This window comes from Panthera tigris, chromosome C2 (assembly GCF_018350195.1).
Source record: "Panthera tigris isolate Pti1 chromosome C2, P.tigris_Pti1_mat1.1, whole genome shotgun sequence".
NCBI lineage: Eukaryota > Metazoa > Chordata > Mammalia > Carnivora > Felidae > Panthera > Panthera tigris.
In genome coordinates this window covers 110,372,746-110,400,393 of record NC_056668.1, presented here as the reverse complement: position 1 = coordinate 110,400,393, position 27,648 = coordinate 110,372,746, and the positions used below count along the sequence as shown (strand labels likewise).

General features: G+C 36.2%; 1 long non-coding RNA gene across 1 annotated transcript; it reads left to right on the top strand.

Moving 5' to 3' along the window:
• Positions 1-5,282: 5,282 nt before the first annotated feature.
• LOC122230759 lies at positions 5,283-27,178 on the top strand. Its single transcript, XR_006207832.1, has 3 exons — positions 5,283-5,360; positions 25,084-25,145; positions 27,004-27,178. It is a non-coding gene; the product is annotated as an uncharacterized LOC122230759 (long non-coding RNA).
• The last annotated feature ends 470 nt before the right edge of the window (positions 27,179-27,648 follow it).

The window sequence follows — 27,648 nt, the reverse complement described above, 5'->3', positions numbered from 1 at the left end:
TCAGGGAGGCTCTCTGGCCACTTTCAGGATACCTGCCACTTTGGAACCAATGCTGTGGCACTGGACAGCGATTTTCTACTAGGAAAGAAACTGAGATACCATAGTCTACATGGGCTCTCCCAAGGAAACCAAGGGCTCTCCCAAGGAATCAAGAGTACCTTGATTACTGAGGTGATTTTGAGGGAGTGATTCAGAAAAACAGAATAGATAGTAAAACTCACTTCATAAAAATGATTATTTTTTAAGCAAGTTAGAACCTAGAGAGTGACAGGTAATCTATCAATATTTGTTTAATTAATATTTACTGAATAAATTATTTGGCCTTCGGTCAAGTTTCAAATTTCTGGAACCAGTAATCATTTTAGCGTGATTAATCTGAAGTGTGAACAAACTAAAGTTGGCAAATGTGTCTTATTAGAACTATTATTTCTCTGCTTTTTGGAACAACAACAAATCTCGTTGCTTCAATCTATTACTCTTCTACGAAATCCAAAACAAAGTCCCTTCTCTTTAATATTACTATGTCAGGTTAGTATTTAGCAACAGTTGTGCTATTCTTTCCCCTCTTTTCTCATAATGTCAATATTGTTAATGGGAGATTAAGACTAGGCAAAACAGCATCAAAATGACACCAAGTGGGGTGCTTGGGTGCCTCAATTGGTTAAGTGTCCACTATGCAAACAGAGCACTAAACAACAGGTTCAAAATACATTAAAATAAGCTGTTAGAGGCAAAGGAGATATAACCCAATCTATAATTATAGTGGAGGACTTAAACACCCCACTATTGGCAATTTGATAGAACTAAGGGGAAAATTAGCAAAGGTAAGGAAGAATTGAATAACGCTATCAACCAATAGGATCTAACTGGCATTGAGAGTACAATCCAGCATGCATGAGAATACCCTAGTCCTCTCCAGCCCCATCCAGTTTCAGTCACCTGCAGTCAACCATGATCCAGAAGCATGATGTTACTGATGTAACATCAGAAGGCCACAGAATAGCCTACAGTTACATCACAATGCCTACATCATCTACCTCACTTCATCCCATCAAGTACAGTGTGATATTTTGAGAGCCAGACAGACCACATTCATATAGCTTTAATTACAGCATATTGTTGTAACACTTCTATTTTATTATGATCATTGCTCATCTCTTACTGTGCCTAATTTACAAATTAAGCTTTACCATAGGTAGGTATGTAGAAGAAAAAACATAGTATATGTAGATAGGGCTCAACACTATTTACAGTTTTAGGCATCCACTGGGATTCTTGAAATACATTTTTCACAGAAAAGGGGGCTATTGTATACATTCTCTTTAAGTGCTCATGGAATATTCATTAATATAGAATATATCCTGGGTCATAAACCAAACCTCAATCAATTTGAAAGAAATGAAATTATAGAGAGTGTGCTTTCTAATAATAATGGAATCAAACTAGAAAAACAGGAAAACAAAAGAAAAATCTTCAAGCACTTGGAAATTAAACAGTATATTTCTAAACAAGCCATAGGTCAAGGAGGAAGTCTCAAAGTAAACTTACATATATAGATAATTGAATGAAAAGGACTGTACAACATATCACAATCTGTGGATGCAGATGAGTCAGTGCTGAGAAGGACATTTGTAGCATTAAATACCCATATTAGGGAAACTACATAGGCAACTCAAGTATCTAGTCCCTTTGGCAGTTACACCTTTAAAGATACATTAATAAATTTGTCTTTTTGCATCAGTCTCCCATTTTGTTGGTTCTAAGTTTTAGTGAGAGGCATTATGTAATGAGTGGTTGTTATGATTTAGTTGATATTTAGCCAGCTTCCTCCTGTGGTCATTTCAGTTCTTTCCACAGTTGCCACATAATCCTGAAAATCATTATGGATAGAACTTACATCAGCTACAAGATTATTTTTTCTGGATAAATTCTTAGATATGACAAGTTGTTTCTTTCTTATTTCAACAAATCTTCTGAAATTCCAGTCAGAAACCTTGTTAATTTTTCCACATTTATCTATTATTCTGGAGTTTAATAGTTACCATTAGGATGGTAATAAGTTTCCATTTCTTTTTAGAGTATGGGTACAAAGTAACTGAATGTGTTTGAGTGTAATTTGAGGTTCAAATACAAATAAATAATGTGATCATTTCCAAAGGTATAAAACCTACAAATTTTTACAACACACTATCAGCCTGCTATTTACAATGACCTCTTGATATTCAAAAAAGATTTAAGACATATTCTAGATAAATCAACAATAACATCTTGATATTTATACCCTGAAGGGATAGTGGGGAAAAACAAAAGGTAGAAAGAACATGCATTTTGGTCTAACATTTGCAAAATCTCCCCAATACAAAGGTATTCTTTTTAACTTTAATAAAGTAGATATTCAAAGCCATTAGATGAAGAATAAACTTGGAGTCTTCATGTAATGTTATAAAAAGTGGGTTTTCTCCTAACTAACTCAGAAAATTGCCTTGTCTATTATAAAAGTTCTCTTGTAATGCTCTATTCTGGTCTTTTATGAAAGTGCATTTTCTATATATATATGTTCTGGTATTCATTCAGCAAATGTATTCTAAGAATAAAGTTTGATTTCATACTAGTGGAAATTAAAATGTTTAAAGATTATAACATAATATAGAAGGATCAGTTATTAATAAACAGCAATCAAAAAGAAGCCAAATATTATACAACTAAATAGTTGTGAGTGAAAATCCATTATAACAAATAAAATATAATTTTCTGCGTAATCAAGATATTTTAATACTCAGCTAGAACGCATTTTAAGAAGCATTCAACTAGATAGCATTTCAACATAAGAACATACACTGTACAAAACCTTCTAGATTGTTTTTCAGCTCAAATTCACAAACATTTACTATGTACCAGTGCCATGCTAAAAACCTTGTGTTTTATATAATTTCATCCTCACAATGACCCTACAATACGTATACTATTTTTATTTTGTTAGGGAGGAAGAAACTAATGCTCAGAGAGTTTGTGTAACATGCTCAGTACCACATTATTTGTATTCAATCAAATCCAGGCAGGTAGTTTCCAGAGCATAAGCTGGTTGCTTTCTCCAGTAGAGCTAATACTCTTGATCTGTCAAATAATCCCTAATTTTATTATTTATCAACCGTTCACTACGTTATTTTGTCTAATTCTAATGGAGAATAATTAACAGTTTATTTTAAAAGGCTTTTTCAAAGATGGATTAAAGAGTCTGGTTTGTAATTTGGGAAAGAGAAAGATGGTACTAAGGAATAGCACTGGAAACCACTAAAATGTTATTACTAGAATGTTGCATCTGTTCCCAGTAAGAAAGAGTTCATCTGCAGCCTGTGGTTCATGTTAAGTCTGAGAAAAGGAAAATCTTTATCAATTTGGTTCTCACACTGGTTTGGAAAATGATTTACAGTATACTTCAGTGAGCCAGCACCCAGCTCTCCTGACTCACCATCAAGGCTATCTGCATTGTTTTATACTAGAGTTTAGAGTTACACTGTATCATTTCTCAAGATCGCTACATTATGCTCAAATTATATAATCTGTGATTTGTGTAAACATTCAGAGATAGAGTCTGTACCAGCTTTTAATAAGGGGGAAGGAAATATCTCTCTCTCTCTCTCTCTCTCTCTCTCTCTCTCACACACACACACACACACACACACACACACACACACACACACACACCTATTTAGAGTATAGTATCAGGCTGCTTTTCTATTCCTGTTATATAGAAATAGCAGAGGGACCTTGGGTGCCCTGGGCAATTCTCAGAGGCATACCCAGTAGAGGTGAACTTGGCTGCCACACACAGTGATTCAGCAATTTACCAGGAGAGAATGTGGAGAGATGAGGAGGATTTTTCATCCTAGGTTTGGATAAGTAACATTTCTCATTGTGCATACATGAAGAGATATCTACAGTTAATTTTGTTCTTTATTCCTTTTTAATGTTTATTCAGTTTTGAGAGAGGGAGAAAGACAGAGCATGAGCAAGGGAGGGGCAGAGAGAGGGGGAGACACAGAATCCGAAGCAGACTCCTGGCTCTGAGCTGGCAGCACAGAGTCCAATGTGGGGCTTGAACCCATGAACCGTGAAATCATGATCTGAGCTGAAGTCGGACGCTTAACCAAATGAGCCACCCACAGGTCCCAATTTTGTTTTTTATTCTAAAGTTACTAATGTGTGTAACTGGCTGGTTTCAGACCAAAAATTCCATTTGCCTTGAGAATATAGAACATGGAAACAGATTTTATAAGCTCATATCAGAAGTAAAATTTAAATTAAATGGTGATTATGACAATGTATTTGTATTACATGGCTAAAGACATGAGAATTTTTTTGGTTGTTAGACATGTATTCTATTTAAATCTAATATACATCTGGGAGAAAGACTAATAATTTGTTAATCCAATTTTACAGAAGGGGAAGAAGAGGCAACAGAACATTAAAGGAAAATTCCTTAAGCCATGTAGCACAGTGAAGTCTATGAGCAACATTGGTCTCTGAAATCAGACTGCCTCTCCAAACAATTCCCATTTTATTAAAATATCAACTCTTCCTCAGATTGGCCGATTAAAAAAACAAATGTTATATTAATTCTATTGGTCTATCAAATGAGTCAATGCAGCTGTGAAATGACTCCGTGAAAAAATGACAGCCAGTGGCCTTTCAAAAATAACTTTTTCTGAGAAAACTTGGGACTTCCAGAAGGTGACTGTAATCGCTCAGGGACATGACTTACTTAGGGAGAAAAAAAAGTTCAACTCTCAAAGAGGAAAATGGAAATCAGTAGTGCTGAGAGAAAAAAAGACTTTCAAAACCTGATTCTAAATTCCTTTCTGAGATTCACATGAGCACTTTAGCTCTAGAACAATGTTTCCAGAAACACAATCTATCAATAATGACATTTATAGGTCAATTACTATTACCTGGGGAATTTGGTCTACTCTTATTTTACAGTATATCTGCCAAAAGAAAATCATATATGGCATGTTTTGACTTGGCTCTAAGCTTTCTAAAAGACTTTCTTTCTTTTTCAGCTGAAACTCTGAAACTTACCTGCTACCCTTTTGGCCCAGAGCCAGTTCATCACTAAATCTACACTGTGCTGTGCTTCTCTGTATTCCAGCCAGCCTCCTATTTCAGACTTTGGCACAAATAACAAAGTGCTGATAGTGAAGCCACAAAATGTTAATATGAGGTCATTGGGGAGGAGGAGTATGGAACTTCTTGGTAAAGCCTGGAAAAGGCCAAATAAGCAGAGAACACTCAATTGCTGAAGAACCAAAAGGCAGATTCCTTGTAGCCACTATGGTAACAAACCATTCTCTTCACGGTTGGTAAGATAACTTCCTGGTCAATAGATTTCTAAGGCCTACTTTCTGTCTCCTAGGAGATAGGTCACTGAGAACTCGCTTCATTATTCATTAATTTATTACTTTACCCATCCCTTGCTACTTTAACCATCCATTTAAGAATAATTTTATTTTTAATATATACAACAGTGCTTGTAACAATTTAATGGACAAATTACTTGGGAATCTTGTTAAAATGCCATCTCTGATTCAGTAGTCTGGGGTGGGCTCAAAATTCTACATTTCTCCTAAGCTCACAGGTGATACCTATGATGCTTCTCTAAGGACAGGAGAGATATAAATCTATTTCATTTCCCTTTCTCCTACACCAGTGTTTTTGACACTTGTTCAAAAAAAGAAAATTGTTGGGCCCAACCCAGCCCTACTAAATCTTGAGGTTGGATTGAGCAATCCTTGTATTATCAAGCCCTGCAGGTGATTCTGATGTGTGCTTAATGACCTATAGTTCCTAAAACCTGGCTGCATATTAGAATAACTTAAGGAGCTTACAGGTTGAATTTGACCCATAAAAAGAAATGTAGAAGTCCTAACTCCAGATGCCTGTGAATGTGACCTTTATTTGGAAACAGTCTCCCCAGGGAAGAAGACTATGCAGGAAAAGGGCAGAAAGTAGAGTGATGCAGCTATAAACCAAGGAATGCCAAGGACTGCCATCAACTAGCAGAAGCTAGGAGAAAAGCATGCAACAGATTCTTTTCTAGAGGCTTCAGAGGAAGCCTGGCCTTGCCAACACCTTGATTTAGGACTTCTGATCTCCAGAACTATGAGAGAATGAATGTCTGTCTTAAATCACTTAATGTGTGGTACTCTGTTACAACAGCCCCAGGAAATTAATACAGAGCTTTGAAAAACAAAAGAATGCATACCCCCTTACCACTTAAATCAGGATTTTGGGGAAAGTGTCTCTGAATGAGGATTTTAAAATCTCCCCCAAGGGATCCAATAAGTGATCAGTGTTGAAGTCCACAGCTCTAGACATTTTTTAGACTTAAATAGATTGAGTCAAAAACACTATAAGCAATTGTGTATCAGTGTAAGATCATGTGTAAGTTTTTTTTTTTTTTTTAATTTTTTTTTTCAACATTTTTTATTTATTTTTGGGACAGAGAGAGACAGAGCATGAATGGGGGAGGGGCAGAGAGAGAGGGAGACACAGAATCGGAAACAGGCTCCAGGCTCCGAGCCATCAGCCCAGAGCCTGACGCGGGGCTCGAACTCACGGACCGCGAGATCGTGACCTGGCTGAAGTCGGACGCTTAACCGACTGCGCCACCCAGGCGCCCCCGGTTTTTTTTTTTTTTAATTTTCAATGTTTATTTTTATTTTTGAGAGAGCACACATGAACAGAGGAGGAGCTGGGGGGTGGGGTGGGGGGGTGGGGAAGAAGATCCGAAGTGGGCTCTGTGCTGACAGCAGTGAGCCCAATGTGGGGCATAAACTCATGAACTGTGATATCATGACCTGAGCTGAATTCAGTCAGAAGCTCAACTAAGTGAGCCATACAGATGCCCCCATGTGTAAGTTTTTTTAAGTATCAAAATCAGTTATATAGATAAATATACTAAGACAACATTTCTCAGTTTGGTTAGGGAAATACTGTTATTAGAATCACCTACAGCCCATTAATAAGTGGTTCTTGGGCCCATCTCAAACCTAATGACTGGAGTCTCCTGCAGTAGTGTTTGAGTAGTTATCAAGCTCCCTTGAGGTAACCCCTGTGCACATTGACCTTTGAGAGCCATCCATATAGAGGTGACTGGGCAAGCCTGAACTACTAGGGAGAGCCTTCCTGAAGGTGAAGGGCCTGGATGAATGTAGGAAGAGAGCACGAGTGAGCAATGTTATCAGTTGGAACTAATGAGAAACTTAGCTGCTGGATCAAAGAAGCATTCTAGAAGCTAATGAACATCAGCTAGGGCTGGTGAAAGAATGGAGAATTTTAAAATGCAGGTGACAAAGGAACACAATTGGCATCACCCAGGAGCTGAGAATTAAAATGCAAAACCTTGGGGTCACCTCAGCCCTATTGAGTTAGAGACTGCATTTTAATAATATCTCCAAGTAATATAAATGTACATTAAATTTTGGGAAGCATTGTTCTGGTGCAGTAAGAAAACCTGTCAGAAGTTTCTAAGCAAAGACATGATATCATAAAATTATTCATGAATGAGCTTAGCTTAGTGGGGATGTCCAGGGCAAATAGAAATGCTTACAGAGCTTTCCTGTAAACATTTATTCAATGATAGAAATGTTCTACATCTGTGCCATTCAATACAGTAGCCACTTGTGTCTGTTGAGCACATCAATGTGTTTAGTGTGACAGAGGAACTTAATTTTTAAAAAAATTATAATTTAATTAATTTAAATTTACATTTAAATAGCCACATGTAGCTAGTGGCTCCTGTATTAGCACAGGCTTGAGGCTACAAATGTGAAAAGTAGTTAGGAGGCATTGGTGGCCAGAGGGTTCTCTGGGGCACCTGTGGGTATGACAATGTCATATGGAACCAAGTGTTAGTTCTGATGCAATTTTTATATCTGCTTAGAAAATATAGGCAATCCAATTTTCTATTGAAGAAATGAGGATATAATTATCCTATCTAGGGCTTATCTAGTGTTTATGTCCATTGCTTGCTTCTTACCTTTCCATTTTACTATTTACATTTCTTAGTTTGTCAATATTGCCATAGGGTCAATAGAGACAAGAAAGCTCATGTTGCAAGAGATCTGAATGCTCAAGGAGAGACACCATTAGTTGCCTGAAATTTTGGGGTTTGTTCAATCAGTTCCAAATGTCTGTTGCTCCCAAAACTCATTGTCTTTTTCCTTCATAACAGGAGAGGTGTGAGTGAAATGTCCTTAATTCTTGTTGGTGGGGTTTGTGTAGTGTACCAGTACTGTATTGAGAAAGTATTTGCTTGGAAAAGGGGAATGGACTCTCAAGGTTTTAGTAGATTTGTGTATAAATAGTTATTGAACATACAGACACAGTCTCCACTTGCAGAGTCCAAAATCTGTTAGGAGGCAAAATGCAAAGAGATAACTTCAGCAAAATATTGCTCTTACAAACAGAAATAATGATTTTGGCATAAAAGAATTCAAACAGGACAGGGAAGACTTCAATGGAAGGAAAATTTTCGAGCAGAAAGTTGAAAGATAAATAAACATTCCCCAGGTAAGATGGGAGTGGATTGGGGGAAACATGAACATCCTAGGGGGCATGGAAAAGGATGGTGGGTTTAGGGAAATTCTGTATGTCTGGAACAAACAGTGTAAGAAATTATCTTGATTGATGAATATTTAAGTCAGGAGCTAGATTGTGAAATAAATATTCACTGAGGAATTCTGACTTTATCTCACTGGTGATGAAGGGCCATGGAAGGTTTTCAATGAGGATTAATAACCAGGTCTTTGTGTTTAATATTTTAACATGGATAATATACTGGAGTGCACAAAACTAGACTCAAGAAGACAAGTTACAGTGGTATTGCAACAATCCAGGTAAGAGATGATGAGACCCTAAATTGAGAATGGAACAATTGGATGGGGAGACGAATTCTTGAGATGAGTTAGAAGCTAAGAAAATAGTCTAAATATCAAGTAAGATGAAGTTTTTAGCAATTTTTAAAAAAAAGCCATCCTCTAATGAATTGCTGCACTGGCAACATAGAGCTGGTGATTGGATGGGGGTGGAATGTGCTTGGACTTGGAAATCAGAGAAGTCTACACCTGAGACCCAAATCCATCACTTCTCAGATGGGTGACTCATGGTCAGATACTCAATCTGCCTGAACCTCAGTGAACTCAATGTAATTCCTGAGCTGCAAGACTGTTGGAATGCTTAAATAACATACGAAGAATACCTGGCACAGGTGGATAGCCAATTAACAATAGCTTTCTTTCCACCCTTTTTTTCAACTCTAAAATCTGTAACAATGAGGCTTTAATATATATAAAAAAAAAGACAACTTTAGTTTTAGGAGTTTGTGTGGTCCAAGACTTTGATATAGAACCAGACCAGCCCTCTTCATGGCACACACTAAATTACACCTATTAATAGACCAAATCCTCCTGAAAAACTGAGGGCTGACTGAACAGTTTCGGAACAACCATTCATAGAACAGCAAGAAAGACAGAGACATATAACAAAGGGAAACCCCACCCTCATCTGTGAACTGCAGTGGGGAAGGATAGCACTGGGGTACCAAGAACAGATCCCTCTGTCCTTGGGCACAGAAATTAAGCTGTGGTTTAAAAGAGCAACCAGGCTATCAATAAGACAACACTACAAGTCCACCAAATGGATATGAAGCTGCAGGAACACTATCCAAGTCAAAAGGACTGGAGAATGACATGGTTTATGTTTCCACTCAACATTAAAAGCCTAGGACAGAAGAGTCTGGACACCATAATGGGTTGGTCTGGTTCATCACAGCTAGTTTGTGACTTCAGTGAGCCCAGGGTCTGAAAGCCCATGGCAGCTTCTGTGGTACTAGGTCACAGAGAATAAGCCACTTTTTTTTTAATTAAAAAACTTTTGAATTTCATTTAATTTTTAAAATTTGTCTTATTTTGTTTTTATTTTTGTTCTTTTGTTTTTCTTTTTTTTCCTTTTTTTCTTTATTTTATTTTAGCATTACTGTTCTCTTTTCTTCTTTCTGTAAAAGCCACAGTTTAAAAAAGAGTAACTAACATATACAGCCACACTCCCGCTAGTCAACCAGCAAAAGAACCAAGCACACATAGCTTGCATAGGGGACATCATACACAAGACTACTCCTTCAAATTTAGGAGAAGTAGTCATTCTACCTAATACATAGAAACAAACACAGAAAGCAAGCAAAACATGGAGACAGAGGAATATGCTCCAAAAGAACAAGAAAAAAAAATACTCATAAAAGAACTAAATTAAATAGAAGCAATATGCCTGATCAAAAATTTAAAGTAATGATCATAAAAATACTCATTGGGATGAAAAGTAGAAGAACTCATGGAGACCTTCAATAAAGATATAGAAAGCATTAAAAGAAGCAATCAGAGTTGAATACAGTAACTGGAATTAAAAAAAAAAAAAAAAAAAAAAAAACTAGACAGAGGTGCCTGGGTGGCTCAGTCGGTTAAGCCTCCAATTCTTGATTTTGGCTCAGGTCATGGTCTCATGGTTGTGAGACTGAGCCCCAAGTCAGCTTCTGCACTGAGCATGGAGCCTGCTTGGGAAACTCTCCCTCCCCCTCCCCCTGTCCCTCCCCTGCTCATGCCCTCTCACTCTCTCTCTCGAAATAAATAACATTAACAAAACACACTAGAGAGAATCAGCAATAGATTAGATGATGCAGAAGAATGTATTAGTGATCTAGAAGACAGGGTAATTGAAAGCACACAAAATGAACAGCAAAAAGAGAAGATTTTTAAAAATATGTGGACAGATTAAGAGATCTCTTGGATAACATCAAGCTAACATTAACATTACGGGTGTCCCAGAAGAAAAAGAGAAAGGAATAGAAAACTTATTTGAATGAATAACCACTGAAAACTTCCCTTAACTAAGAAGGATATGGACATCCACGTCCAAGAATCATAGTGTCCCAAACAAGATGAACTCAAGGAGGGCCACATCATCACACTTAACTAAAATATCAAAGGTTAAAGATAAAAAGAGAATCTTAAAATAAGCAAGAGAAACAAAAAGTTACTTGCAAAATAAAACTTATAAGGTTATCAGCTGATTTTTTAGCAGAATCTTTTCAGGCCACAAGGGAGTGGCAATATATATTCAAAGTGCTGGAAGGAAAATATATACAACCAGTAATGCTCTATCTGGCAACATTACCATTCAGATTTGAAGGAGACATAAAGCATTTCCCAAACAAAAGATAAAAGAGTTTATCACTACTAAACCAGGATATGAGAAATAATAAAGAGACTTCTGAAAATGGAAAAGAAATGACCATGATTAGACATATGAAAATTATAAATAAAAATATGTAAAATTTGCCTATATACACATAAAACATGGAGCATAAAGTAAAAAGGGAAGAAATGGGTGGAAAAGGAAAGTTTTTTCTTTTCTTTTTTTTTTCAGAATAAATTTGAACTTAAAAGACCATTAAATTAATATAGACTGCTATTTACTTAGGATGTTACATATGAAGTGTATGGTCACCACAAACCCAAAATGTCCACAAAATTTTTGATGGATTCACAAAAAAATAAAGAGGGGCGCCTGGGTGGCTTAGTTGGTTAAGCATCCGACTTCATCTCAGGTCATGATCTCGCGGTCCGTGAGTTCGAGCCCTGCATCAGTCTCTGTGCTGACTGCTCAGAGCCTGGAGCTTGTTTCACATTCTGTGTCTCCCTCTCTCTCTGACCCTCCCCTGTTCATGCTCTGTCTCAAAAATTAATAAACGTTAAAAAAAATTTAAAAAAAACAAAAAAATAAAGAGAAAGAAAGCCAAACATAACACTAGAGAAACTCTACAATCACAAAGAGATGAAGAGAAGAGAGAAACAAAGAAAAATTACAAAAACAAGGAGAAAGAAAACTTAAAATGGCAGGAAGTACATACCTATTACTGATCATCTTTATTGATGACTTTGAATGTAAATAGACTCTACACTCCATAAAGAGACATAGGGTGGTGTGATGGATTAAAAAAAAAAAAAAAAGACCCATCTATATGCTGCCTACACAAGACTCACCAAAAGACATGTACAGACTGAAAGTGAAGGGATGAAGAGACATTCACCATGCAAATGGAAGTGGGAAAAAAAAAGCTAAGATAGCAATACTTATATCAGACAAAATACACTTTAAAACAAAGACTGTAATGAGAGATAAAGAAGGACACTACATAATGATAAAGAAATTAATCCAACAGTAGGATATAACAATTATAAACATCTATATACCCAACACTGGAATGGCTGAATACATAAAGTAAATATTAATGAAAATAAAGGAAAAAAAGTGATGGCAGCACAGTAATAGTAAGGGACTTTAACACTCCACTTATATTAATGGATGTTTCATCCACTCAGAATCAATAAGGAAACGTCTTTGAGTGACACAGTAGACCAGATGGACATAACAAATATATACAGAACATTTCATCTATAAACAATAAAATACATACTTTTCAAGTGCACATAGAACATTCTCCAGAGTAGATTACATATCAGCCATAAAACAAGCCCCAGTAAATTTAAGAAGATTGAAATAATACCATGCATCTTTTCCAATTACAACAGTATGAAACTAGAAATCACAAGATAAACCTGAAAACACACAGATATGTGGATAAACAACATAACACTAAACAAGCAGTGGGTCAATGAAGCAATCAAAAAAAAATTTTTAAATACATGGAGACAAATGAAAATGAAAACACAATGGTCCAAAATCTTTGGGACACAGCAAAAGCAGTTCTAAAAGGGAAATGTGTGATGATATAGTCCTATCTCAAGAAATAAGGAAAAGCTCAAGTGAATAATCTAGCTTTACACCTAAAGTAACTAGAAAAAGAAAAGCAAACAGAGGCAAGGTGAGTAGAAGAAAGGAAATAATGCAGATCAGAGCAGCAATAAATGACATAAAAATGACTAAAAATAATAATAAAAAAATCAGTGAAACCAAGAGCTGGTTCTTTTAAACAAAATTGTCAAACCCTTAGCCAGAGTCATCAAGAAAAAAAGAATCCAAACAAATAAAATCAGAAATGACAGAGAAGTAACAACTGATACCACAGAAATAAAAAGGATTATAATACTATAAAAATTATACACCAACAAACTGGAAATCCTAGAAGAAATGGCTAAATTCCCAGAAACATACACTCTTCCAAAAGTGAACCATAAAGAAATAGAAAATCTGAACAGACTGATTACAAGCAACAAAATTGAATTGGTAGGAAAAAAAACTACCAAGAAATAAAAATCCAGGACCAGATGGAGTCACAGGTGAATTCTACCAGACATTTAAAAAAGATTTACTACCTATTCTACTCAAACTATTCCAAAAAATAGAAGAGGAAGGAAAACTTCTAAATACATTCTACAAGACTAGAATTACCCTGTTGCCAAATCCAGAAAAAGATACCACCAGAAGAAGAAGAAGAAGAAGAAGAAGGAGGAGGAGGAGGAGGAGGAGGAGGAGGGGAAGAAAGAAAGAAAGAAAGAAAGAAAGAAAGAAAGAAAGAAAGAAAGAAAGAAAGAAAGAAAGAAAATGAATATACAGGCTAATATCCCTGATGAACATAAATGCAAGAATCCTCAACAAAATATTAGAAAATTGCATACAATACATTAAAAAGACCATTCACCACTATCAGGTGGGATTTATTCTGGGGATGCAAGAGTGATTTAATAGTAATCAATCAACATCATCTACCACAACAACAAAATGAAGAATAAAAACCGTACAATCATCTCAACAGATGCAAAAAAAAAAAAAGCATTTGAGGGGTACCTGAGTGGCTCAGTCAGTTAAGCATCCAACTTCCACTCAGGTCATGATCTCATAGTTTGTGAGTTCAAGCCTGGTGCCTGGCTCTGTGCTGACAGCTCAGAGCTCTGAATTCTGTGTCTCCTTCTCTCTCTGCCCCTCCTGCACTCACGCTCTGTCTGTCTCTGTCTCTTTCTCTCTCTCCTTCCAAAATAAACATTAAAGTTTTTTTTTTTAATTAAAAAAAGAAGCATTTGACAAGATTCAACAACTATTCATGATAAAAATTCTCAACAAAGTGGGCTAAGGGGAACATATCCCAGCATAATGAAGGCCATATACAGAAAAACCCACAGCAAACATCATACTCAATGGTGAAAAGCTGAAAGCTTTCCCTCTAAGATCAGGAAAAGACATGGATGTCCACTCTCACCACTTTTACTCAACATAGTACTCAAAGTCCTAGCCACACCAATTAGACAAAGAAGAGACATCCATATTGGTAAAGAAGTTAAACTGTCACTATCTGCAGACATGATGCTAAAACTAGACAATCCTAAAGACATTACCAAAAAGCTACTAGAAATAATAAATAAATTCAGTAAAGTGGCAGGATACAAAATTAATAGCCAGAAATTGGTAAGGTGTTTTTACACTAATAACTAAAGGGAATTTTTAAAAAGACACCATTTACAATTGCACCAAAAATAATAAAATACCTAGGTATAAACTTAACCAAAGAGGTGAAAGCTCTGTATTCCAAAAACTATAAAACACTGATAAAAGAAACTGAAGATGACACGTCAAGATATGTCATGCTCATGGGTTGTAAGAGTTAATAGTGTTAAAATGTCTGTATTTCCCCAATCTACTGATTTAATGTAATCCCTATCAAAATACTAACAGCATTTTTCACAAAACCAGAACAAATAATACTGAAATTTGTGTAGAGTCACATCAGACCCTGAATAACAAAATGAATCTTGAGAAAGAACAAAGCTGGAGGTACTATGTATCAGATTTCAGGATATACTACAAAGATATAGTAATAAAAACACTATGGTACCGACACAAAAATAGACATATAAGATCACTAGAACAGAGTAGAGTTCCCAGAAATAAACCCACCATTTTATGGTCAACTAACCTATAACAAAGGAGGCCAGAATATACAGTGGGGAAAAGACAATCTTTTCAATAAATGGTGCTGTAAAAAGTGAGATAGCTATTTACGAAAGAATGAAATGGGCAACTTCCTCACATCATACACAAAAATTTCTCAAAATGGATTAAAGTCTTAAATGTTGGACTCAAAACCATAAAAACCCTAGAAGAGAACAGAGGCAGTATTTCTTTGACATCAGTTTTAGCAGCATTTTTCTAGATATGTTTCCTAAGGCAAGGGAAAAAAAAAAAATAAATAAACTTTTGAAGCTACATCAAACAGCTTTTGTACAGCAAAGGAAACCATCACCAAAACAAAAAGACAACCTACTGAATGGTAGAAGATATTTGCAAATGATAGATCTGCTAAGGTGTTAGTATCCAAAATATAAAGAACTTACACAAGTCAACATCCAAGAAAAACATACAATCTGATTTAAAAATGGACAGAGGACCTTAATAGACACTTTTCTAAAGAAGACATCCAGAGGCCAACAAACACATGAAAAGATACTCAACATCAGTCACCATCAGGGAAATGCAAATCAAAACTACAATGAGAGGCTCCTGGGTGGCTCAGGTGGTTGGGTGGCCAACTTTGGCTCAGGTCATTATGTAATGGACCGTGAGTTCAAGCCCCATGTCAGGCTCTGTGCTGACAGCTCAGAGCTTGGAGCCTGTTTCAGATTCTGTGTACCCCCTCTCTCTCTCTCTCTGCCCCTCCCCCACTCACGCTCTGTCTTACTCTGTCTCTCAAAAATAAATGTTAAAAAAAATTAAAAAAAACTACAATGAGATATCTCCTCATACCTGTCAGAGTGGCTAAAATAAAAAGAAACAAAAGGTGGTGTGGATGTGGAGAAAAAGGAATGTTCATGCACTGCTGGTGTGTATCTAGCCACTGTGGAAAACTGTATTAGCAGTTCTCACAAAATTAAAAATAGAATTACCATGTAACCCAATAATTCCACTATTGGGTATTTGCCCAAAACAAATGAAAACACTAATTCCAAAAGATACATGTATTCTCATATTTATTGCAGCATTCTTTACAGTGGACAAGATATGGAGGCAAACTAAGTGTCCATGAATAGATGAATGCATCAGGAAGATGTGGCATATACATACAGTGGAATATTACACATACCATATAAAAGGATGAGATGTGCCATTTGCAACAACATGGATGGATCTAGACGGTATTATGACAAATTAAGTCAGAGTGAGTAAGACAAATACCATATGATTCCATTCATAAGTAAAATCAGACAAAAAACAAATGAATAAAAAACAACAAAAACCAAAACCAGAATCAGACCTATAAATACAGAGAACAAACTGATGGTTGCCAGAAAGGAGAGTTTTGCCATGACAGGATTTCAGTTATGGCATGAGTAAATCACAAGAATAAAAGGCACAGCACAAGGAATACAGTCAATGATATTGTAATAGTGATGTAATGAGACAGAAGATAGCTAGACTTGTGGTGAACATAGCACAATATAAACTTGTCAAATCACTAAGTTGTACACCTGACATGAATGTAACACTGTGTGTCAACTATGCTTAAAAAAATAAAGAAGACAACTTCTCTTTTTAAATTGGCAGTCTGAAAGCCTAAAACATGTTTCTGGGTTTTTTTAAATAAGCAATTTATTCTTGGTTTTCCTCGTATGATCAGGCCCAGTGCACCACTATTTGAGATCTCCAAGTGACAGCTATGTTAAATGTAACAAAATTGTAATGTTCATAAAGCTGACATATTCCAATCAATATGCGTGTTGGACAAAAAGTTGGATTCAATAAAGCAGTCCAATGCTACATCTATTGCCAAGTGGATTATAAACAATTTCTGATAATAACTAAAAATCCCCAAAGTGAAAAGTTATGTCAAGTCAAATGCTGTGCAGAAAGGTTGTTCTCCATCTTCTGAGATACTTTTAGAAATTGCTTTGAGTTAAATATGTCCCTCTGTGTAAGATAAGTAATTATCAGATACACCAATAGGAAAAGGCCGTAAAAGGGAGATTTAGCATTGATGGTTGCTAGCATCACTAGTCAAAGTCATTTTGATGCAAACTTTCTATACGAGGCCAGACTGCCAAGAACCTTTTTAAATTATAAAGCTAATAGGAAAATTTTGTTTTCATAATATTTCTCTAAATTTACTACTGTGGAATATAAAGTAGAAGAATCTCTTGGAATTTAAAGCATAATTCTATAGTTAAATTTGCAAAAACAAAGACTAAAGCAACAAAGGAAAGCCTACAAGAATCTTACTTGATAACAGTGCATACAAAGATGTACTTAGAAATAATAAAGGCGAAAAAGTTTAGCCTTCAGACTACTGATTCTGAGTTGGAAATTATCAAACTATATCCAAAATTTTACCAAACACTATGACTTGTAGGGACTTCTTAGGACATGAAACTGACAGTTTTTAGTAACCACTTTGTGCTTGAGGACTATGAGGATTACTTCAAATGCATTATCACTTACAATAGTCACAGATATCTTATGTGCTGGAGTTATTTTGCATGGGGGAATACTGACCTGCAGAGAATTTAACTTGCCCCAACTCACACAGCTAAAATGAAGTTACATAATTTATACAGCTTAAGTGATTTGCTCAAAGTTATACAGGATTTGAACTCATGGCTACCTAGCATGAAATTTCTGCAATCTTTATTATCCAGGGTAAGTTCTTTTAGTATATGTGCTGCCGAAGCGAGCACACAGGGTAAGTTCTTTTGAAGACTCAGTGTCATCACCTGAAAAATTGGAATAGTGATTATTTCTGGGTGTATTCTTCAGGATTCCGATAGGAAATCAATGTACACCCAAACTAGGCAATTGATGATTCTAATAAAGGGGCTATTTACCAGAGTGTGAGAAAACATATGAGAGAGGGACGATGCCCTGAGCTAGGAATAATGAAGAGCTCTTACTACTCCTTAACCTTCAAGGGCATGGAAGGAAGGAGGAAAAGTTGTAGAGAGTGCTTCTTCCCATGAGCCAAGGATTTCAAAAGGAAAACAGAGCCAGTGATCCTCTCAATAGATGCAGAAAAAACATTTGACAAAATGTAGCATCCTTTCTTGATAAACCACGCCCCCCCCCAAGAAATTATACAGAAGGAACATTCCTCAACATCATAAAGGCCATAAATGAAAGGTACTATCATCCTCAATGGGGAAATACTGAGAGCTTTCCCCTTAAGGTCAGGAACACAACAGGGATGTTCCACTCTCACCCTGTTGCTCAACATAATACTAGAAGTCCTAGCCCCAGCAATCAGACAACAAAAAGAAATAAAAGGCATTCAAATTAGCAAAGAAGAAGTCAAATCTTCACTCTTCACAGATTACATGATAAAACCCATGGAAACCCACAGATTACATGGAAAACCCAAAAGACTCCACCAAAAAACTGCTAGTACTGATACATGAATTCAGCAAATTTGCAGGGTTTAATTTCCATGTACATAAATTCGTTGCATTTCTATACGAAGCACCAGAAAGAGAAATCAAGGGATTCATCCCATTTACAACTGCACCAAACACCGTAAGATACCTAGGGATAAACCTAAACAAAGATATGAAAGATCCATACACTGAAAACTATGGAAGCTTATGAAAGAAATTGAAGAAGACACAAAGAAATGAAAAAAAAAAAACATTCCATGCTCATGGATTGGAAGAACAAATATTGTTAAAATGTCTATGCTGCCAAAAGCAGTCTACACATTCAATGCAATCCCTATTAAAATAACACCAGTATTCTTCACAGAGCTAGAACAAACCATCCTAAAATTTGTATGCAACCCAAATAGCCAAAGTATTGTTAAAAAAGAAAACCAAAGCTGGAGGCATCACAATTCAAGTCTTTAAGCTGTATTACAAAGCTGTAATCATCAAGACAGTATGGTACTGACACAAAACAGATCAATGGAACAGAATAGAGAACCCAGAAATGGACCCACAAATGTATGGCCAACTATCTTTGACAAAATGGGTAAGACTATCCATTAGAAAAAATACTGTCTTTTCAGCAAATAGTACTGGGAAAACCGGACAGCAACATGCAGAAGAATGAACCTGGATCACTTTCTTACTCATACACAAAAATAAATTCAAAATGCATGAAAGACCTAAACGTGCAACAGGAAACCATGATCTCACAGTTTGTGAGTTCTAGTCCCGCATTGGGCTCTGTACTGACAGTGTGGAGTCTGCTTTGGATTCTCTCTCTCCCTCTCTGCCCCTCTCCCATCCAATCTCTCTGTCGAAAGAAAGAAAGAAAGAAAGAAAGAAAGAAAGAAAGAAAGAAAGAAAGAAAGAAAGAAAGAAAAGAAAGAAAGAAAGAGAAAGAGAGAGAAAGAAAGGGAGAGAGAAAGAAAGGGAGAGAGAAAGAAAGGGAGAAAGAAAGAAAGAAAGAAAGAAAGAAAGAAAGAAAGAAAGAGAAAAGATCTCTTACAAATATATAAAATGTATGAAAGACCTAAACATAAGACAAGGAAACCATCAAAATCCTAGAGAACACAGGCAGCAACCACTTTGACCTCAGCTGCAGCCACTTCTTACTAGACACGTGTCTGGAGACAAGAGAAATAAAAGCAAAAATGAACCAGTGGAACTTCATCAAGATAAAAAGCTTCTGCACAGCAACGAAAACAATCATCAAAACTAAAAGGCAACCAACAGAATGGGAGAAGATACTCACAAATGGCATATCTGATAAAGGGTTACTACCCAAAATCCATAAAGAACTTATCAAACTCAACTCACTCAAAGAACAGACAATACAGTAAAGAAATGAGCAGAAGACATTAATAAGCAATTTTTCAAAGAAGACATGCAGGTGGCTAACAGACATGAAAAATTGCTCAACATCACTCATCATCAGAGAAATAGAAATCAAAACTACAATGAGATACCAACTCACACCTGTCAGAATGGTGAAAATTAACAACTCAGGAAATAACAGATGTTGGCGAGGATGCAGAGAAAGGGAAATCCTTTTGCACTGCTGGTGGGAATCCATGCTGTGCAGCTACTCTGTAAAACAGTATGGAGGTTCCTCACAAAAATAAAAATAGAACTACCCTACAACCAAGCAACTGCACTACTAGGTATTTATCCAAAGGATACAAAAATGGTGATTCAAAGGGGCACAAGCACCCCATTATTTATAGCAGCGCTGTCAACAATAGTCAAATTGTGGAAAGAGTCCAAATGTCCATTGACTGATGGATGGATAAAGATTTGGAATATATATATAAAAGAATATTACCCAGTGATCAAAAGGAATGTAATATTGCCATTTGCAACAGCATGGATGCCAAGTGGAATAAGTCAAGCTAGAAAGACAAATATCATATGATTTCACTCATATGTGAAATTTAAGAAACAAAACAGATGAACATAGGGGAAGGGAAGTAAAAATAAGATGAAAACAGAGAGGGAGGGAAACCATGTGTGGATACTGAATAATCAATTGGACTCATCCACTCGTTCACTAGTTAATCCAAACTTTCTAGCCTTGCAGCATGTTCAAGTCCAATTTATGCCTCCATAGAATTATAAAATATTTCCAGTCAGGAGTCTAATAATATCACACACCATTTTGTAGAACAGTGACTATTAAATCTAAGAATGCCAAGTTGCTAACATGTTGCTACATAGCCTTATTTACATTGCCCAGATAAAAGGAACCTGTCTCTACTCTTCATCCCTACATGAATGGGAGTTAGTTTGATGCACTTCTCATAGTTACCACTCAAGATACATGGTGTGATTTAAGATTGTCTTAGAAGACTGTAATCCTGATGATTTTATTTCCCATTCAGAACGTATGGAGTGTTGTCCTTGGAAACCTATATATGTAATGGTGCACTCAGGATGTATTGTGAGTGAACTGTAAATACATTTTCTAAGTCTACTAGCCTGGTAGGAAATCAGATCCAGAACTGTTCTCTTCAGTATGTTTACAGCTGGAAGAGTTCTTCCCCTGGAGAATTTAGAGCTGATGTGTGCATAAAGACCACTTCATACGCTCAAGTTTCATACATTGTAAGGAAAAATAGGGCTCCTTCAAGGTTTTTCCTCTGAGGGATTATTGCACAAAGAATCCTCTACCTCTCCAAGATCTAGGGACTAGAAACATTTACCTGAAATGCTTTCCTGCGAAGAATAATGACATGCTAAATCTTATCTTAATATTTAGAATCCCTCAGGTTTTTGAGCTGGTAATAGTCTAGGATTGTGAATATCATTTAGACTTATAGCCTGAATTTTCACTGTTAGTTGTGGCCAGTGATCCCAAGAATAAAGAGGTATTGTCACCAGACCAAAAGGGGATGGCTCTAGTCACTCATGACCACTGCTCTAAAAACAATGAGAACAGTCTTCAGAAATGGCTGCATTAGCATTTACTTCGTCCTGTGTGGACTTCAAACATTGAGAGTAAAGTGAAATAATTTTGGAGTTTCTCTTTAAAAATTTCTATAGGTAATTATTTTCTTAATTGAATAATTCTTCAGTAACACTACTACCCGTCACTCACCAAATGCTCTGTTTTCAAAATTCAGCTTTTCGTAGAAAATGACATATACTGTCATTCCCATAAATCAGAGCTCCCAACCTTTTCTGAAGAGGAAATTATTTATTCTCCTAAATATTTGACCTCACAGTAAAAGAAATGAGGTTGTTGTTCATAAAATCAATGAGTGGGCAGAGAAACGCCTGGGGGAAGTGTTTGTGTATAATAGCTACCACTCTGCATTTGACCAGGAAATTATCATTGTCCAGTTGGGGGTATTGTTTTTTTTGTTGTTGTTGTTGTGATAATAGATCATATTTTCTATTAATCTTATAAGAAAGTTGTCTCTTTGCCCCTCTTCCAAAAATTACATACCCCACACGTCTATCTCCTATTCCTGAGGGGAGCTAATATAATCATAAAACTAGAATGTTAACCTGTGTATCATGCCTCAAGCCCCACTGGCAACTTCCTGTCAAACGATTGTTTATCCCTTTCTTCCAGTAATGGAAAACTCATCACATACTACCGTACTCCCCTCCATCTAGACAACTCGGTCTTTCAAATCTCATCCCTATGTAGATTCAAAATCTCCTTCCTTCTTTTGTATTTGTCCTGACCCTTCCATAAACAGAGATGGTTGTCTTCCTCATTGTCAATGCTATATGTTTGGCACTTACTATGTGAAAGACATTGTACTAAATACCTTATTTAATTCTTTCCCAAACATCGGAAGGCAGGTATTGTTATCTCTACTGTGCAGATGAGAAACTCTTGAGACTTTGAGAGGTAAACTAATTTGACTGATGTCATCTATCAAAGATGACAAAACTGGAATTTGTACACAGGCTGTCCTGATATAGACTGAATTTGACATATTTGGTTCCAGAAAAATTCTGTTTTGTAACTCCAAATCCATATACTAGACTCTTATATGTATTTAATTGGAAAATCTAAAGGACTTTTTCATCTGCAATGCAGCTTGACCCCTCCATGACATCCAATACTGTTGACTGATCCCTGACCTTCACCCATCATTGATGTATCAGTTATTACCAAAATGATATTTATAAGCAAGAACTCCCTAATTCCTACTATAGAACTATTTTCAATATGTTTTTATTTAGTTATACATTGGTGGCCCAAATTGAAAACTTCTAGAAATAATTCTGTTCATTCTCCCTAGTCAACACATGTAGAAACCTATGTGTCCTTTGATCTCCTCCTCCTCTCAGTGCTCAGTCCAACACTCAGTTAGTATTGAAGACTTGGCCTAGTTCACCTTGGCTAATGACAAGTGCTCCAGCTGACCATTGAAAGAATATATTTCATGATCATAAGCAATAATATTTAGTCCATTCCTCATACTCTAAGTTTTCACTTTTAACCAATCTCTAAATATAGATACTTTATATACTTCTCTAGATATTATCTCTTTACATGGATGTATTTATGATGTAAAAGTATTTTGGGTAGAGTAAAAGGTTTTTAATATTATTTCAATTGGCTTTTTACGATTTCTACTTGTTGTTCAGCATTCTTATACTTATTTTCTCTGCATATGCAGCTATTTAAATAAATGAGCATTTAAATGCTACTTTTAATTTAACTGTTAATATTAAATAGAGAAAGAGGAAAAATTATGCCTTTAAGAGCAGAGAAGGTCTTACTTATTTTTATATCATACTACCTAGAGGTTGTATTAAATATCAAATGTGGGCTGAAGAATAAAAACTAAAAATAAAAATGATTGAAAAATTAAATAGATTAGAACTCTGCTGAGATAAATTCCTGAAATATATATTTGGTGTATGTTGAACAAAAATTTAACGTGGAAATTATCCAAATATGAAATAACTTGAAACGAACCCGTCTTCCAATTGTTTCCTCACATACTAGGCAAGTGAGGCAGCCTCTATTCTTTGTGGTTCCAAGCTTTCAGCTCATTCATTTTCAGTTAGTCATTCAGCTACTAGACAGACAATTATTAACCCCAGGTCTTCAACTAGTTACTTGGGTCAGGCCTTCGACCAGGGACGGTGCATTATCAAGATGAGAAAGCCCAGCAATGCTTCCTGCCTTTCTTGAGCTTATGAGCAGGGAAAGCACACAAATATAAAATTTCACAGTGAAAATTGTTACAAAGGAGAGTTTTATTGCCCTCAAAGAGCATATAATAGCGAGATTTAAACCAGTAAAGGCAGGGTTCCCAAGGGAAGTGAAGAATGAGACATGATCTAAAGAAGGAGTAGGAGGAAGCCCAGGAGAGCCCGAGGAATTGTAGGTCACAAAGAGTGGAGTGGCACAGGGTCAAATGACATGAAGAGGACAGAAAGGTGAGGACTGAAACCTTCAGTAGGTTTAGTAGCTGCTGACCTTAGCAAGGGAGAGTCTGGTAGGGTTTTGAAACAGAAGCTAGATCAGATAGGCTAAGGAGTGAGTGGGGGACAGGAACTGGAGACAGGGTGTGTATATGGTTCTTTCAAACAGTTGGACTGAAAAGGGAAGAAAGATAACAGAATGAGCCAGAGAAACTTGTGGGGTTAGGAGTGGTTGTTTTGTTCCTCAGTCTTGTTAATGAAAGAGGCCTGAACATATATAAATCTAGGTATAGACTGAGACAGTGTCTGAATAGATTCAGACACAAGTCTTTGAGAGTGTCAGACTCCTGAGGAGCTGGACGGAGAATGACAGGAGAGAGCAGCAGAAGATAAGATCATGTGTTTCGTATCAAGGGTATGGGAAGTTTCTGATAGCTTCTATTTCCTATATAAAGCATGAGTGGAGTCATGCAGTCACCAACTGAAATAGGATATCTGGGGTTGGAGGTGAGGGTTAGGCAATGGAGGAGATTTGAAATGAAGGGGTGATAGATGAGAGTGAGTTAATGAAAGGTGGGAAGAATTGCCACAATTGAAAGCTTATCTGAAGTTGATAATCCTGAATTTCTCATGGCACACATCTTTATGTCTCAAAATGTTACTTTTAATCTCCCACCACTAAAAATATATGAGTTACATTGTACAGTACCCGTACAAGGCTATCTCTTCAACCTCAAGTTTTTTGAGTTGCAATCTGAGATTCTCCTTTTCTCACTTTAGACTACATTTTTTTCTTAGGAATTTTATTTAGGTTTATAATTTGCAATACTGTCTACAACAGAAGTGTCCATGGACTTGGTGTAACCAGCCAACTAATTTGTTTTGGATCAAAAAGTGATTTTTAAAAATCTTAAGCTAGTTAGAGCTTATAATAAAATCCAAGTTTCTGTTTTCTCTTAAAAGATTAAAAAAACTTGCTGCACTGACCCCACAGTCCCACATCAACGATCTATTGGAGCAGAGTAACAGCTGCCCCCCTCAGATTGGACATGCTCTCTCCAGCTCATGACAGTCCCCCCCATTCATTATTATCCACTTCATTCACTTCCCTTGCCTAGGCAGCAACCATGACCTGTAGACGTTTGAGTTTACGATTCTCAATTTATGAATTTGTAACTCCCAAAGATTTAATTTCACCTCAGACAGTTCTTTTGTATTTCAGATATCAACTACCAATAGTTGACTGGATGGTCTTTGGGTGATTGAAACTCAGTATCTGCAGAGGTAAGTGATCTCCCAAAGTTGCCTCCTTTAACTTATATCCTGGCTTTTGTATGACTACTCTGTTTACCGAACAAAAAACCTGGGAGTCTACTTTCCAAGTACTTCTCTATTCTATTTCCTTCCTCATTTTTATTGCTATGACTTAATTTCAGACAATAATATTTCACCTGAGCTATTAAAATAACTTAACCAATAACCTCTACTTTCTCTTCTCTTCCCATGCTTCCTCTATACGGCCACAAGATTGATTTTTCCAAGCATGGTATCTTTTCCGGCACATTTATTTGAATTGTAGCAAACTTCTCATAATTTTTTCAATGTGTTGGCATACTTCACATGTGCATCTTGCCAGTTGCTGTTCCCTCAACCTGAAATGCCCTCTGCTTCTGTCTTCTTGGTGAATCCCTATTCATCCTCCAAGACACAGCTCAAATATCACCTCCTCTGGGAACCCTCACTGCTACAAAGGTCATTTAGGCAGAGCCTAATGGCACAGCCTTTCATACAGTGCTCAGGAGGGATCTGCTTACATTCAGACCTACCCCAAGTAGACCATGAGCTTGAGGGTAGATACTGTAGCTCTATAATCCAGTTATCCTCAGTGCTTAATTCCTGGCCATCTACTAGATATTTAAGAAAATAAATTCTTAAATTCAGAAAAACAGTAACATTGTAATAGGGAAAATCTGCCTAACTTTAAAAGGAAGATTACCGATCTATCACAAACTCTGTAACCTAATTTACTCTACAAAAGTTAATTTTAAGACTCCAACCAAGAGGACGTAACATGCTCTAAAAATATTTGTTTTTGTAGGGGAGTGTTCCTAATATATGAGAAATGTGGGATCCCTCCATCCTACTATGTATTAAAATAAATTTAAAAATGAAATGTAAAAAAATAAGCTCATAAAAGAAAGAAGAATATATTTAGAAGAGTAGTTATATAATATTGGTGAAGGATTAGCCATTCTGACCATCACACTCAAAGCAGAAAACAGCAAGTTAAAAAATGGGTAGCTTTGAAAATGGATAATAGATGGGTAGTATAACTATGAAACTTCTATAATTAAAAAAAAATTAAATTAAGTAACGGTCAGGAGAAAATATTGAAGACTTTTATGACAGAAGGTTTATTTATATTCTTAATATATAATCAATTGAAAAATAAAAAGTGAGGTCTCTCTCAATTAAAATGCATTAGCTTAAGTCAGAAGATTTTTTTTATATGCGAAATGTTTCTCTACTATCATCTCAACTAGTGTTTTGCCAGATATCTGATTCTCTAGATAGCTAAGGTATTTAGGTACTGGTATATCTTTGGTTTTGGTTTTTACTTCTATGTTTTGAGCAGTTTTGTCTAAGACAAAGTTACTGTTTGATACCTTTTGGGAAAAAAGTATAAAAGTGAAGATGTTTAGTCATTTCCCTCTCTAGATACCATGCACACTGTTAAAGGGAAATGAAAAGAAGGAAAATGACACTTTTTTCCTTGCTTCAGTTCCCACCTGCCTATTATTCAATTCACAGAACTTTGGGGAAGATTAATGATACAGTTAAAAGTACCATTCTGAACATACTTTTTCCTAAAGAAATCTGTTCAGAGCTCTCTTCTCTTTGGAGAAAAGATTGCATATAAGGGAGAAGTTTATTTTAAAAATTTTATTTTACAATAAAGTTGAAAAGAATAAGTGAAAATGATAAATGTTGTAATAAACACGTAAGTAAGAGAAAGATGGAATCTTAAGAGTCAACTAGAAATACAAAGGAGCTGTGTCCCCCCTGTTGCATAATTTGTCAGACTAACTTCAGGGTATTGCTCTCAGCTCAAGGTTTGGATTAAATTTGTTTTTCTTCACAGAGTCTACATTTCTCCTAACAGAGGTTTGCATCTATGGAGACAGTTTGTAAACCTCAAGCATTAGGATACTTATGCTGCTTTTCTCAACACATTCTGTGAAAGGACACAGTCCAGACCAAGGTTATGCAAGTGAGAAAAATAAGAACCAGAAACTAAAAGAAACTATAAAGCCAAATTACGGATTTTTAAATTAAATGTATTGTTCAGATTAATCTGTTCAGAATCATTTTTAACATTTAGAATTCAATCATGTATAAATTACCATGGATATTACGGTTCCTGATTATAATGTGATATATATCAATACTAGATTCAGAATAACAGGCAAAGCCTTACAGAAAAGGAATGTAAATGAGTGTGTGGATGGTAACCACTGTAGTCTTACACCTGTCTTCATAACCTGGAAGTATGATATTATATTGGTCTCTGGGATATTCTAACCCAATATCTGTCATAAATAGTTGTATTTTTATTCTTGGACTTAAATTTCTGAATGTTGAGTTTCAAATATGGCTCAGTCGGCTGAGTGTCCAACTTCGACCTTGGTCATGATCTCGTGGTCCATGAGTTTAAGTCTGGTGCCAGTCTCTGTGCTGATAGCTCAGAGCCTGGAGCCTGCCTCAGATTCTGTGTCTCTCTCTCTGG